At 39.8% G+C, this 15,349-nt stretch overlaps 1 protein-coding gene across 1 annotated transcript in view; it reads right to left on the bottom strand.

Annotated features, from left to right (window-relative positions):
* The window catches only part of SYT16 (synaptotagmin 16), a 287,045-nt gene that overhangs the window by 185,606 nt on the left and 86,090 nt on the right, over positions 1-15,349 (bottom strand). The window lies entirely within an intron of this gene.

Below are 15,349 nucleotides of genomic sequence, written 5' to 3'. Positions count from 1 at the left end.
TAAAAGTGCTATAGGAAAACACTCATACTATACTACGTAAAACTTTATATATGTATTTTTAAAGTATCATTTCTCACATACTATTTTGCTAACTAATATTTTATAATAAGTTACTAGAAAGCTACACATCAAAACAATGGCAATGGTCATCCCTGAGTGAGCTCACTGAGTTTTGTTTTTTTTTTTTACTTATCAAATTGGCTACAAAAACTGCTATTTTATAATTTTAAAACAACAGAAGCTAAAAAAAATGGAAAAATAAGAAAGAATAGAATATATTTAGACTCTATCCTGTTCCCAGAAAGAGATATATAAAATGTAACCAACTGATTTTTAATATATCTCCTCCAATTAAAAATCATGAATTGGACCATGGAAAATGGGCTGTTTTCTTTATTCATCCAACAGTTGTTAATTGACCCCTATGCATAAAGAGTTGAGGTGCTGAGTTAGAAAAAGACCATGTAAGTGTGGGGGGACCCACCAAAAGGTTTCAAAGGACAAGGAAGTAGCATGAGGTCTGCAGGTGGACTGGGACGGCGGCACGCCAGAGGTAGAAAGGCCAGTACATTACTTTTTTATTGTGGCTGCAACAAATTGTCATGAACTTAGAGACTTAAAACCACACAAATGTATTACCCTATATTTCTGTAGGTTCAAAGTCCAAAAGGAGTCTGCTGAGACTCAGATCAAGCTATCAGCAGAGCTGCATTCCTTTCCAGAGCCTTTAGCAAAGAATCTATTCTCTTGTCTTTTCCTGCTTCTAGTAGTAGCTCAAATTTCTGGTTCCATGGCCCTTTCCTCCATTTGCAAAGCTGCAGTAGCAATATTCAGAAGAGTCCTAAGAGATAATCTGCTTCCCTGCTCAGATGTCAAGAATCCGCCTGCCAATGCAGGAGACACGACTTCAATCCCTGATTTGGGAAGATTCCCTGGAGAAGTAAATGGGAATCCACTCCAGTATTCTTGCCTGGAGAATCCCATGGACGGAGGAGTCCAGTAGGCTATAGTCCATGGGACCACAAAGAGCCAGACATGACTTAGCGACTAAACAACAACAAGAGATCATCTAGTGAATTTAACCTCCTCTTCCATCTGAGGCTGCTAAGGAACAGGCAGTTAGTGGCGTGCCCAAGGCTGCTTTACCAATGGCAGCGCCAATCCAGGTTCCTGAGCCCAGATCCCAGGCTACTCTTTCTCACAAGGCCCTTTCCAAAATCTCTTCCTCACCTGCCCAGTACACATTCTCCCCTACATACACCTTACATCTTTCATCTGTTCCTGCCTATCTCTCTGCGTTAAGTTAGAATGCCTAGAATTCTCCTTCTTCACTTCATGCCCACCACCCAAACCTCCAGTGATTCCAGCAGCATTTTTCCAGTCTGCCGAACCTGAGAGGTTAGAGAGGAGGCTTGATGAGCAAACTTCACAGAATCTGCTCCATCAGTTACTACAGAGATGCACGGGGCAGAGCTGGAAGAACTGACTACATAAATAATAACTAGAAGTTTTTTTCCAGAAGTCCCTGGATCCTTCAGGCCTCAGAATGGATAGAAAAGCAGGGCTAAGCCAATATTGAAGAGACAAAGAAACAAAATTTGTTGAGCATGAAAATTTTTCATAGACATTTAGCAATGTTCTTGCTCCACGGGACAGAGTCAGTTTCCCCTCACCCTCACTAATGGTTGTCACTAATGACTATGTACGCAGGAAGTGTCAGGCTTACGTGTATTAAATCACCTTTTTTCCTTCAAGAGCGGGGCTCTGGGATGTGCTTTCACCCTTATTTATGTACTTATCCTCATTATCATGTTCCGGATAACAAGCTGTGTACTATGCTCCAGCCCCTGAAGGAAGCGATGCTCAGTTCTTAATCCAGGTTATTTAAAAAAAGAAATAACCAGATGCCTCCATGTGCCTTTGAAGAGAGAAATAGCCAATATCTACGGACATCAGCCAATCTTACAGCCAAGAAACAAGCTTTGTGAATGAGAACAGAATGTCATTGCCACCACTGCTCCTGACAATTCCCAGCAGACCGGGCTTCTCACCTAGACTCACAGGAATCAGGGGTCCACAAATGTCAGACCGTATTGCCATGAGATTTCTGATGACTCCAGAAACTTATATACTACCTCTCCTAGCTAGGTATTTAGACAAACAGATGAGGAAGCTATATACAGGCTTGTTAGGCTCAAAGCTCTGTGTCAAGGTCAAAACTAGTTTTAAAATGGACACAAGCACAGGAGAGCAGACTTTGGTTATGTCCTTTCTTCCTGCTGATGGCTACTCAGTGAACAGCTATCACTTACTTCCCTTAGGGCCCTAGATGTCCATTCCTATCTCTGGTGATGGGAGTCAAAAACAAAGCAGTTCCATCGCAGCACTGGTGAACATCCCTCCCCTCCTTTCCAGGCATTTGCGCCACCTCCAACCTCTGTCCACCTCCAACTTCAAACTCCCTTCATTTCTAGACATGGTCAGATGAACTCATAAGACACAGATCCATAAGGAGTTTAAAAATCCATAGCACAAGAGATGCTCAAATTAATTTCAAATAAAACAAAGTTTTAATAGGTTAAATATCAAATTTGCATCTATTGTGGTTCTTCTATTTTCAAAAACCATGCCCTCCCTCAGAATACCAAGTGAGCCCGAGAAATGTTCAAAACCAAACATACCTGGCTTTGTGACATTCAGGACTGCAAAGCAAATTAAATCATGGTATTTCTAAAGTTGATTCAATGACTGCTTCAGTTCAGTTCAGTCGTTCAGTCGTGTCTGACTCTTTGCAACCCCATGGACTGCAGCACACCAGGCCTCCCTGTCCATCACCAGGACTGCTTCATGCTACTTAAATACTTCCTGAAAAAGCACCTTCACTTCCCCTTCCTCTCTGAATTCTTATTATTAATTTTTCTCTAATTCTAAGTCATAATGACTTTCGCCCTCCTTGGAGTTAACAATACGCTCTCCAACTACGGAAGATCACAGTTCCCATCTAAAAGGGGTAAAGGAAAGCATACTTAAGTGTGAGAACCACCCAAAGGAATGTTTGCTAGAGGAGGTAGAGAAACTGGTCTGACTCACCACATATCTATTAGAACCTTCTGCCTTAATAACTTAATTTTTTTACAAGTACATAACCACCTGTTCAGTGGCACTATTAGTTTTCTATGGGCAGAATTATCTTCCTGATAAATTTGCTACAAATTATTATTCATTTGCTTTCAAACTGTAAGTAATTATTCCCTTTGGGGAACAAATGTAATTTGCTGCCCTGACTAAACTCAGATTATAAATATTTTGGTTCATCATAAAAGTGCTTTGTTTCTCTTATTTATAGCTACAACTCCTATAATAAAAAGTAAATACAAGATCACAGCTGGGATTCTGATGAAGACAAAGTGTCTTGTCTTCTGTGAATACTGTAACCTGGAATAAACATGCAGTATTTCCCAAGCATTAATCACTTTTTCACTGCATAGCTTTATAGAGCTTCAGACTGAGATGAAATGGACAAAATCCACTTCCTGGATTTTAAATCTGGTGGGTCACAAAGGTCACAGGTATAACTGTAAAGATAGAGGCAATTGCTAAGCTTATACTTTTCGAAAACTAAAAATGTGAAGTTATATGGCATGAAGGACCATTGCCGATGAGTTGTAACAGGTTTTAAAATACTACTTCTTCATACAAGAGGAGTCACATAGTTATAGCTGAGAAAATGTTATAGAATGTCTAATTAGTCTATTTCCCCTATGTATAAAAGAAAGAGAACTGGTATTTTATTTTCATGCATACTTATTTTTCACAAGCATAGAAACTCAGAGTTATAGAAGACCTTCATATCTTTGGAACTAAGAACTCCCATTTAAACTGATAAAAACTTTGAATCTTCTCCCAGGGGGCAGGGAAAAAGGAAAAACAATGTCTTATAAATACATTCATAGAATGCATTGATGCTCCCTTAAAATCTACCCCCAAAGCCCCTTGGGTCCTCGGACTCCAGGTCAAGAATTTCTGCTTCAGAGATGATATCTGGCCCATTCTGAAGTCCAATTCTCCCATCAAGCCAACACAAAAAACAATTCCTCTCTTCAAAACAATAGAAGGTGCTCTCCTTCCAACTGACCCTGATTAGACATTATATTTGCACCCATTTTTTCTCTTGGTCACACTCTTCTTTTCCCAAAGCATAGAAGCAGAATGTTCTGGTAAATAGAAGGGTATGTCTCTAACTAAATTGAGTCACTCATCACTGGAGGAATGCACAGAGACTGGGCCCTCACTTGTTAGGGGTGTTGCTGAAAAGATCCAAGAATCAGGAAAGAAACTGGAATATACAGCCTCTCCAGTCCACTCCAATATGAGACTCAGATACTCGGATGCCTGTGTATCTATGCCCTTCCTTCACGGGGGGATGCTTTGTGCTGTGCTCATTTGAATCTGACTCTTGGTGACCCCATGGACTGTAGCTCACCAGGCCCCTCTGTCCATGGGATTTCCCAGGCAAGAATCCTGGAGTGGATTCCCATTTCCTATTCCAGGGGGTCTTCCCAACCCAGGCATCAAACCCTTGTCTCTTGTGTCTCCTGCATTGGCAGGCAGATTCTTTACCACAGCACCTCCTGGGAAGCACAGGGGTGGTACGAAGAACTAAATACTGTGCTTCCCACCATGAGATTCAACCAGGCTGAGTACATATCCAACTTTGGTTCCATGCATTAATTTGGGCATAATCAACCTCAAATTCATGCAACCTCCAAAATAAATTCCTCCTATATCTACTGCCTCATTAATTGTTTGGAAGTTACAACTTGACTCCTATTAAGTTCTAAGTAGATCAAAACCCCTGTATCTTTTACATACACACTGTTAAGTCACATCATCCACCATTGCTGGCAATGCATGCATTCAACTGGTTAATTTAGACAATATATTTCTATTGAAAGCTGACCATGTACCTAGCACGTCCTAGAGACACAGCCAGCTCAGAACCAGAAAGTTCCTGCTCTCATAGACTATCCACAGCACCTTACACAATCTGAACTGTGATTCTGGTTGTTGAATGTCCAAGTTTTCTCCTGATTTTTCATTCTTGTGAAATATCCACAATAATAGAGGATAAAACACCTCCTTTTCATTAAAGATAAAACACAAGTTCATGTGTAGGCCTTACAGAGCTTTCAGATGATTCTTCTGGGACTTCACCTTCAAGATGACAGATTCTGACTCATTCACTTTAAGTGAAGAGAGGAATACAACAATCGCATCACAGAATATTAGAAGAAAATAAAATAAAACCATGAAAGCCATCCACATTAAAGCCTAACCTTGAAATTTTCCTAAGAAGAGAATACATAATATAAGCGCACAGGAAAACTGTAATTACACATTCTTCAAAAATCCTGGAGAAGAATCCCTTCTTTTTATTAATTACAATGAGTCTATGCAGTGCTAAAGAGCTTCTGAAGTAATTTTGGGAAGTGTTTGTTTTCCACATTTTTAAATGTTGAGAATATAATTAGGTACTTAAACACAAATGCTAATACATCAGTTTGTGTCCACAGAGAACACTCTTTGCACAACACATGATTTGATACTAATCTATGCCAAGATTTTCTTCCACAATCACAAATTAGCTGAAACTGGCCACAGGAATTCCTTCCTTACTGCCAAAAAGCTCTCTTCTCAGGCTTAACACTTGCCAGTCTAAACATGAAGATTTATCCCAGGTGTGAAAAGCTGAGAAAAGTAAAAAGGGGGAAGGAGGGGCAGGGAACAAGCAACTGAAGACCATGTTAGACCAGAAACTCTCCTAGGCTGCCAGGCCAGAGACTGCTAGCTGCCCCCAATATCTAGTCTCTTCTTCTTCCTTAGGAATAGAACCCACCGATTATTAGCCAAACAGTTGGCCATCCTAGAACAAAGATGGCATGTCTCAGCATCCCCCTAAAATGGATGAGGTCATATGATTCAGAGCAGGCTGTCCAAGTGTTAGGAGAAACTTTGAGATTGCATTAAGGATGGTGATACAAGACAGAAGGAGCCTGAATCCCTGGTGATGGAGAAGCCAGAACAATGACCCCTAACTAAAAGACCCTGATGCTGGGAAAGGTTGAGGGCAGGAGGAGAAGGGTGTGACACAAGATGAGACGGTCGGATGGCATCACCCACTCCACAGACATGAGTTTGAACAAACTCTGGGAGATGGTGAAGGACAGGGAAGCCTGCAGCCCATGGTGTCGCAAAGAGTCAGATACAATAGCAACTGAACAACAACAAAACTACCTGTGGACTTTGCTCAGAGGAAGGAGAAATAAACTTCTGACTTGTTTAAGGTAAGGCGTTGTAATTTGGGGTTTTCTGTCACTCATAGCTGAATTTAGGAGACAGCAAACTTATTTAATCCATACACTACTTCTATCAGGTCAGTATTATCATCACCATTTTACACAATAAGGAACTGAAGAATGTATCTGCTCAGCCCCTCATAAGCAAGAGAATCACACACATGAAAAAGAAAGCGTGACGGCATGAGAAGCAAGCACCTTAGAGCAAGACATGGACAAGGGCACTAACTAGATCATTAAAGTTTTTATATAGAATTTTGAGGTCTAATATCCAAACCAAGGCTTCCCTGGTGGCTCAGCTCGTAAAGAATCTGCCTGCAATGCAGAAGACCTGGGTTCAATAACTGGGTGGGGAAGATCCCCTGGAGAAGACCCACTCCAGTATTCTTGTCTAGGAAACCCCACTGACAGAGGAGCCTGGCAGGGTCACAAAGAGTCGGTCACTACTGAATGACTAACACTTTCAATATCCAAACCTAGAGTTAATTCAAGTACATGATTTTATACTAAAAAGGAAATACACCTCAGTTCTGAATGCATAACATACTAGTCGTTGACACACCAAATTGCTGCTCCTGCTATTCTTAAGTTAAACGGCAACATAGTTTTCTGGTCTTGCTCCACGATTTCATCCAAATGACATTCTAAGCCTTATATATCATAGTCAAATATTCTATAAATGATGAGATCTGGGCATTACCTTGGCTTAAATGTCTCAAATTATTTTGAAAATTCTCAAAATCCCACAAATTATTATGAGTCCTGTGGTGCTTTAAATTTCATCATCTCAATAAATAAGCTTCACCCAAATAACCCCTACTGTTTGCCCCCTCTCTTCCCTATATTCCTCTTCTGTGTCTCTCCATGGCCCTAGCACAGTGACAGGTATATCTAAGGTCATCAAAAAGGCTATCTGAAGCAATTGTATAATATGCAAGAATCACCACCTCAACTTGTATGTCAAAATAACTTCAGTGTCTTCATACCCCTTTCCCATCCATCCTGATCCATCAAGGACAGTGGCATTTCACAGACAGTACTGTCTAAGTATTAACTTTGCTTGAGTGAAGCTTAACTTTTAAGAGAAACTATTCATTTCTCCAAACAAAAAGACTGACAGCTGTTTTGAAATTTATTAATTATAGTCTTAATAAAGAATGTAGTCTTACAGCCTTTGGAATGGGAGAAAATAATAGCAAACGAAGCAACGGACAAACAATCTTAAAAATAGACAAGCAACTCCTGCAGCTCAATTCCAGATAAATAAACGACCCAATCAAAAAGTGGGCCAAAGAACTAAACAGACACTTCTCCAAAGAAGACATACAGATGGCTAACAAACACATGAAAAGATGCTCAACATCACTCATTATCAGAGAAATGCAAATCAAAACCACAATGAGGTATCATTTCACGCCAGTCAGAATGGCTGCTATCCAAAAGACTACAAGCAATAAATGCTGGAGAGGGTGTGGAGAAAAGGGAACCTTCTTACACTGTTGGTGGGAATGCAAACTAGTACAGCCACTATGGAGAACATTGTGGAGATTCTTTAAAAACTGGAAAAAGAACTGTCATATGACCCAGCAATCCCACTGCTGGGCATACACACTGAGGAAACCAGAATTGAAAGAGACACGTGTACCCCAGTGTTCATCACAGCACTGTTTATAATAGCCAGGACATGGAAGCAACCTAGATGCCCATCAGCAGATGAATGGATAAGGAAGTTGTGGTACATATACACAATGGAATATTACTCAGCCATTAAAAAGAATACATCTGAATCAGTTCTAATGAGGTGGATGAAACTGGAGCCTATTATACAGAGTGAAGTAAGCCAGAAAGAAAAACACCAATACAGTATACTAATGCATATATATGGTATTTAGTCAATCGGTAAAGATAACCCTGTAGGCGAGACATCAAAAGAGACACAGATAAATAGAACAGTATTATGGACTCCATGGGAGAGGGCAAGGGCGGAATGATATGGGAAAATGGCATGGAAGCATGTAAATTATCACATGTGAAATGAATCACCAGTCCAGGTTCAATGCATGATACAGGGTGCTCGGGGCTGGTGCACCGGGATGACCCGGAGGGATGGGATGGGGAGGGAAGTGGAAGGGGGGTTCTGGAAGGGGAAAACATGTACACCCATGGTGGATTCATGTCAATGTAGGGCAAAACAAATAAATAAATAAATAAAACAAAAAATGAAAAAAAAAAGGATGTAGTCTTAAAATCATTTTTGTCAACATAGTTTTGAAGAAAGGTCAAATTTCTATTAGTAAGGTGTTAATTTTGAATCATTATAAAGAAGTGACAGCGTGATTTTCAAGAACTTTAGAAAACATACCAAATACCAGATAATTAAATTCTGAGAGTTATAATAAATACTTGAGCTGAAATTTCTTTTCCATTTGTTTGGCACAGCCATTTAACTGTACTGCATCCCAATAATTGCATTAGGGTGCTCAGAGGTTATAAATAATGTTTTGCTCCTGATCTTACCAGGTCGTCTAGAAAGATACAACTGCACAACAATTAACTCAAAGTGTTACCCTCACTCATTAGCCAAAACTACACAAAAAAGATTGTCATCTAGTGGTGAGGTCAGGAAGTAAGAGATTTGAGGAAGAGAGATTTTTGGGTCCCTGGAATGGTTGCTTGACTCTGCACAATCAACCAGAGCAGTAGAAATCTGTACAACTTGGCATATGGCATTTTAAAAAAGAAAAAGGTAAAGAGATAGCTGTTTGATTTTATCCATATACTGGCTTGAATGAGCTTGGTACCATAGTCGTCATAATTTGTAGCCCAACTTCTTAGAATATTCCCTTGTTATCCTAACTTTCTACATAACTAAAAATTCTCAAGGCCCATTCTCTTCCAGTATGCCAGAATGAACAGAAAGAATGGTATACAAATAATCAGTCTGCTTTTTTCTAACATTAGTTTCATCACCACCAATAAGAATTTATAAAGCATTTCCTTACACATGGTATTAGGAAAAGCCATAAGCGTGCTCTTTCTTTTGAAACTGTGCTTTGACTACTCAAGGCATGTATGCTTAGTCAGTCAGTTGTGTTCAACTCTCTGCAACCCCATGGACTGCAGCCTGCCAGGCTCCTCTGTCGACGGGATTTTCCAGGCAAGAATAATGGAGTGGGCTTCTATTTCCTACTCCAGAGGATCTTCCTGACCCAGGGATCGAATCTGCATCTCTTGTCTTCCCTGCATTGGCAGGTGGATTCTTTACCACTGAGTCACCTGGGAAGTCCTGTCTATTCAGTATGTACTAGATAGTCTCATTTTACACATAAGAACCCTAGGCCAGCTATAAAGCCAAGGGGAAGAACTCATAGAAGGACTTGTCTTGAGTAAAGCAGCTAGTATTTTAAGGAAGCTAAGACTTGAAACCAGGCCTGCCTCTTCCAAAGTCCTTTCTCATGACCACTCTACTGACTCTTTCATCTCACTTCCAATGGGACTTGTGCTTTGAGGTTGTCACCCCCCCCCCCCCCACAACAGGTGACATACTGTTATTTCTCTCCTGCTGAGTCCCCATGTAACTAATAACTTGCAAGAGTAGCTGGTTTGGGTCAGACCATGTTAAAACAGAAGTGAAGTTGCTCAGTCATGTACGACTCTCTGCGATCCCATTGACTGTAGCCTACCAAGCTCCTCTGTCCATGGCATTTTCCAGGCAAGAGTACTGGAGTGGGTTGCCATTTCCTTCTCCAGGGGATCTTCCCAACCTGGGGATCAAACCCAGGTCTCCCACATTGCAGGCAGTCGCTTTAGCCTCTGAGCCACCCAGGAAGCTCTAAAACAGAAGAGGCCGAGCAAAATGCTCCTTCTATGGCTTTAAGCCCCTTATTCTGATCAACAAAGCTGCCAGGCTCAGAGAAGCAGCTCACAACCTAAGGTGACACTGCTGAATATGCAACACAGACAGCTAAGGAGAAAACAGAGGAAGAATATACAAACAGGGCAGACACGAAATTCAATATTGACACTACATACAGAGCAAAGGTTATGAATACAACAGAAACCCAGAAGTTTCCTGTGAGCGATATGGAACTAGGAAACTGGTCCCCTCGCTTTCTATGATTAATTACAGACGGCTTCTCAGAGGAAAATTTCAGGTGCTGTCAGAATGAGGACGTTGCTAGTGACCTCTGCAATAAAGAGTGATGGTGTTGGGCCTGATCAAAGGGCAAAGTGACATCTTGTGAGGGAAAAGATTCTAAGAGAGCCCACTGTTACAGGAACATAAATTATGAAAAGAATGAAGCAAAATAGGAGCATTTGTTTGGTCCGACAACAAATTTTCTGATGCTGGATGCTGAGGGAACAAAGATGAGGAAGTCCATGTGTATTCTCCAGAGGGAGACAAGAGACACAGATTTAGCTATCATATGTTAACTTCCAAGCTGGAAGTGAGCACAGAGGGCTGAGGGAACCCAGGGGAGGTGCTCCTAAGTCAGCCTGGAGGTTTGAGGAGAGTTTATTGCAAACAAGTCTGAGACTGGTTAGCTGTCTAACCTAGTTATTGACAACAGGAAATCTGCAGACGGTCAAGGTTCAAATCCTACCACTCCCTCCTCTACAAATGAAGCAGATGACTAAGCCTTTGGGGGCTTAGTCAATGAACAATGAACATGTATTCAACAAATAAGTGAATGAATTCAACAATTTGGAGGTGGCAGGAAGTCAATTTCTTCACCTGTAAAAATGGAAATAAGAATAATAACTACATTGTGAGGATATACTGAAGATGAATACTTTTCTAAGTTTTTCTGGCACCTGCAGTATTCAGTCAACAAAAGTTCCTGGTTGTACTGTGAAATAGAACAATGAACATGTATTCAACAAATAAGTGAATGAATTCAACAAATTGGAGGTGGCAGGAAGTCAACAGGGAAGCCTGTCTTGAATATCAAACATCTACCACATCTAGGGGACATACAAGTGAAGTTTTCTAGCAGGCAACTACATATGCAAATCAAGGACAGATCTAATGCTAGAGGTATAAATTTGAGAATCATCAGGCATTTGAAGTCAAGAGAATGGATGAGATCATCTAAGAAAGGAGAGAGAAAACAGAGATGAAGGTTATGAACAACTTCTGAAGCTCAAACATTTAGAAATTAGGAGGGAAAGGGGAACCAGCAAGGGAAAGTAGGAAGATAGGAGGAAAATCTAATGCATAGGAACCAGATAAATGAAGAGGAAAAGGATCAGTATTCGCAAAGGCACAAGGGTGTGAAACAGCAATGTGTGTGTGCAAGGTGGGGAGAGAAATTACCATAAGGTTAATACTATCTGTGCATAAACTGAGAGGCAAGGGGTAGACAAAGACTGAGATAAAAGTAAAGCCAGAGGATGACAAACCTTGTGTGCCTTTGGATAATTAAGAGGCTCAAAGGGATTTTAATCAGGATAGAGTTCTACCCAGGTGTGCATACTAGAGAACACTTATTCTGGGAGCTCTGTGAATGATGTCTATGGGAAGCAGAATAATGCTCCCAAAGATGTCCATGTTCCAATCCCAAGGACCCGTGCATATGTTAGGATGCATGGCAAACAGGCATCAAGGTTGCAGGTGGAATTAAGGTTGCTAATCATATAACTGTAAAACAAAGATTATCCTAGGTTTTCTAGATGGATCTAATATAATCACACAGGTCCTTAAAAGTGGAAAAGGGACTCAAAAGAGAGAACCACAGTGATGGTAGCATGAGAAGAACATGACTATCTATTGTTGGCTTGATGATGGAGGAAGAGGACCATGAGCCAAGGAATGTGGGCTATCTCTAAAGACTGCAAAAGGCAAGAAAATTCTCTCCTAAAGCCTCCAAAAAGAAGTGAGACATGTTTCAGACTTCTGAACCACAATACTGAATGATATTAATAATAAAAATCTGTGCATGTTTAAACCACCAAGTTTTGTGGTAATTTTTTACAAAAGTGAGAAGAAATGAATATGATGTCTTTGAGAAGTAAAAAGACTGGAATCAGATCAGACAAGAAAAAGAAATAAAAGGAATGCAAATTGGAAAAGAAGTAAAATAGTCACTGTTTGCAGACTACCTGACACCATACATAGAAAATCCTAAAAGATACCACTAGAAAACTACTAGAGTTCATCAGTGAATTATTTAAAGCTGCAGGATACAATATTAACACACAGAAATCTGTTGCATCCTGCAGCTTTAAATAACTCTCAGAAAGAGAAATTAATGAAATAATCCCATTAACCACTTCATCAAAAAGAATAAAATACTTAGCAATAAGCCTACCTATGAAGGTAAAAGACCTGTGCTTCAAAAACTATAAGACACTGATGGAAGAAATTAAAGATGCCACAAGAAGATAGGAAGATATACTATGTTCAAGGAGTGGTAGAATATAAGTAAAATGACCATATTACTCAAGGTAATCTACTGATACAAAGCAATTCCGGTCAAAATACCAAGGTCATTTTTCACAGAACTAGAACAAGTAATTTAAAATTTGTATGGAAACACAAAATACCCCAAATAGCCAAAACAGTATTGAAAAAGAAGAACAGAGCTGGAGGAATCATGCTCCCCAAATGCAGAAAAACATCTACTTCTGCTTTATTGACTACGGCAAAGCCTTTGACTGTGTACATCACAATAAACTATGGAATATTCATCAAGAGATGGGAATACCAGAACACCTTATCTGCCTCCTGAGGAATCTGTATGCAGGTCAAGAAGCAACAGTTAGAACCGAACATGGAAAAATGGACTGGTTCCAAATTGGGAAAGGAGTACATCAAGGGTATATATTGTCACCCTGCTTATTTAACTTATATGCAGAGTACACCATGTGAAATGCTGGGCTGGATGAAGCACAAGCTGGAATCAAGATTGCCGGGAGAAATATCAATAACCTTAGATACGCAGATGACACCACTCTTATGGCAGAAAGCAAAGAACTAAAGACCTTCTTGATGAAAGTGAAAGAGGAAGGTGAAAAAGCGGCTTAAAACTCAACATTCAAAAAACTAAGACCATGGCATCTGGTCCCATCACTTCATGGCAAATAAATGGGGAAACAATGGAAACAGTGACAGACTTTATTTTCTTGGTCTCCAAAATCACTGTAGATGGTGACTGCTGCCATGAAATTAAAAGACGCTTACTCCTTGGAAGAAAAGCCATGACCAACCTAGACAGCATATTAAAAAGCAGAGACATTACTTTGCCAACAAAGGTTCATCTAGTCAAAGCTATGGTTTTTCCAGTAGGCATGTATGGATGTGAGAGTTGGATTATAAAGAAAGCTGAGTGCCGAAGAATCGATGCTTCTGAAATGTGGTGTTGGAGAAGACTCTTGAGAGTTCCTTGGACTTTAAGGAGATTCAACCAGTCCATCCTAAAGGAAATCAGTCCTGAATATTCATTGGAAGGACTGATGCTGAAGCTGAAACTCCAATACTTTGGCCACCAGATGTGAAGAACCGACTCATTTGAAAAGATCCTGATGCTGGGAAAGATTGAAGGCAGGAGGAGAAGGGGAAAACAGAGGATGAGATGGTTGGATGGCATCACCGACTCGATGGACATGAGTTTGAGCGAGCTCCAGGAGTTGGTGATGGACAGGGAAGCCTGGTGTGCTGCAGTCCACGGGGTCTCAAAGAGTTGGACATGACTGAGCGACTGAACTGAACTTAAAGTATTACCACACTGCAGACTATTCTACAAAACCACAGTGATCAAAACAGCATGATACTGACACAAAAACAGATACATTGGTCAATGAAACAAAATACAGAGCACAGAAATAAACCCACACACTTATGGTCAATTAATCTATGACAAAGGAGGAAGAATACACAACGGAAAGAAAGACAATCTCTTCAATAAGTGGTGCTGGGGAAACTGGGCAGCTTTTATTTTTACATGTAAAAGCATTAAATTATTAATAGAATACCCTCTATTCTAGGATTAAAAACTTAATTATAAAACCAGAAATCATAAACCTTTTTTCCTAGAAGAAAGCACAGGCAGAACATTCATAGCAATATTTTCTGGATCTGTTTCCTAAAGCAAAGGGAATAAAAGCAAAAATAAATAAATGGGGCCTAATTAAACTTAAAAGCTTCTGCACATCAAAGGAAACCAACAACAAAACAAAGACAACTTGCTGAATGGGAGAAAATATTTGCAAATGATATGACTGACAAGGGGTTAATAGCCAAAATACATAAATAACTCAAACAGCCCAACATCAAAAAAAATTTTTTAATGGGAAAAAGACCTGAACAGACTTTTTCCAAAGAAATCACACATGTGCACCCATGTGTAATTCATGTCGATGTATGGCAAAAACCACCACAATGTTGTAAAGAAATTATCTTCCAATTAAAATAAATTAATTAGAAAAAAAGAAATGTGCCATACAGATGGCCAACAGGCACATGAAAGATGTTCAACATTGTAATAATCAGAGAAATGCAAATTAAAACCACAATGAGATATCACCTCATACTTGTCAGAATGGTTATCATCAAAAAGAACAAATGTTGATAAGGAGAGAAGAGAACCCTTGTACACTATTGGCAGGCATGTAAATTGGTACAGCCACCATGGAAAACAGTATGGAGGTTTCTCAGAAAACTGAAAATAGAACAAACATATGACCCAGCAGTTCTGCTCCTGTGTATATATCTGAAATAAACAAAATCACTAAAACAATACATACACCCCAATGTTCATAGCAGCTTTAGTTACAGTTGCCAAGATATGAAAGCAACCTAAGTGTCCATTAACAGATGAATGAAAAGAAGATGTGTTTATATATATATACATATATATATATATCAATGGACTATTACTCATACATAAAAAAGAATGAAATTTTGCCATTTGCAACAACATGGATTTACTTGGAAGGCATCATGCTAAGTGAAATAAGTCAGAGAAAGACAAATACTGTGGAATAAAATACAA

Source organism: Giraffa tippelskirchi, chromosome 7, assembly GCF_054371585.1.
Source record: "Giraffa tippelskirchi isolate mGirTip1 chromosome 7, T2T-mGirTip1v1.2.pri, whole genome shotgun sequence".
NCBI classification, from domain to species: Eukaryota; Metazoa; Chordata; class Mammalia; order Artiodactyla; family Giraffidae; genus Giraffa; species Giraffa tippelskirchi.
This window is presented reverse-complemented; position numbering and strand designations above follow the sequence as displayed.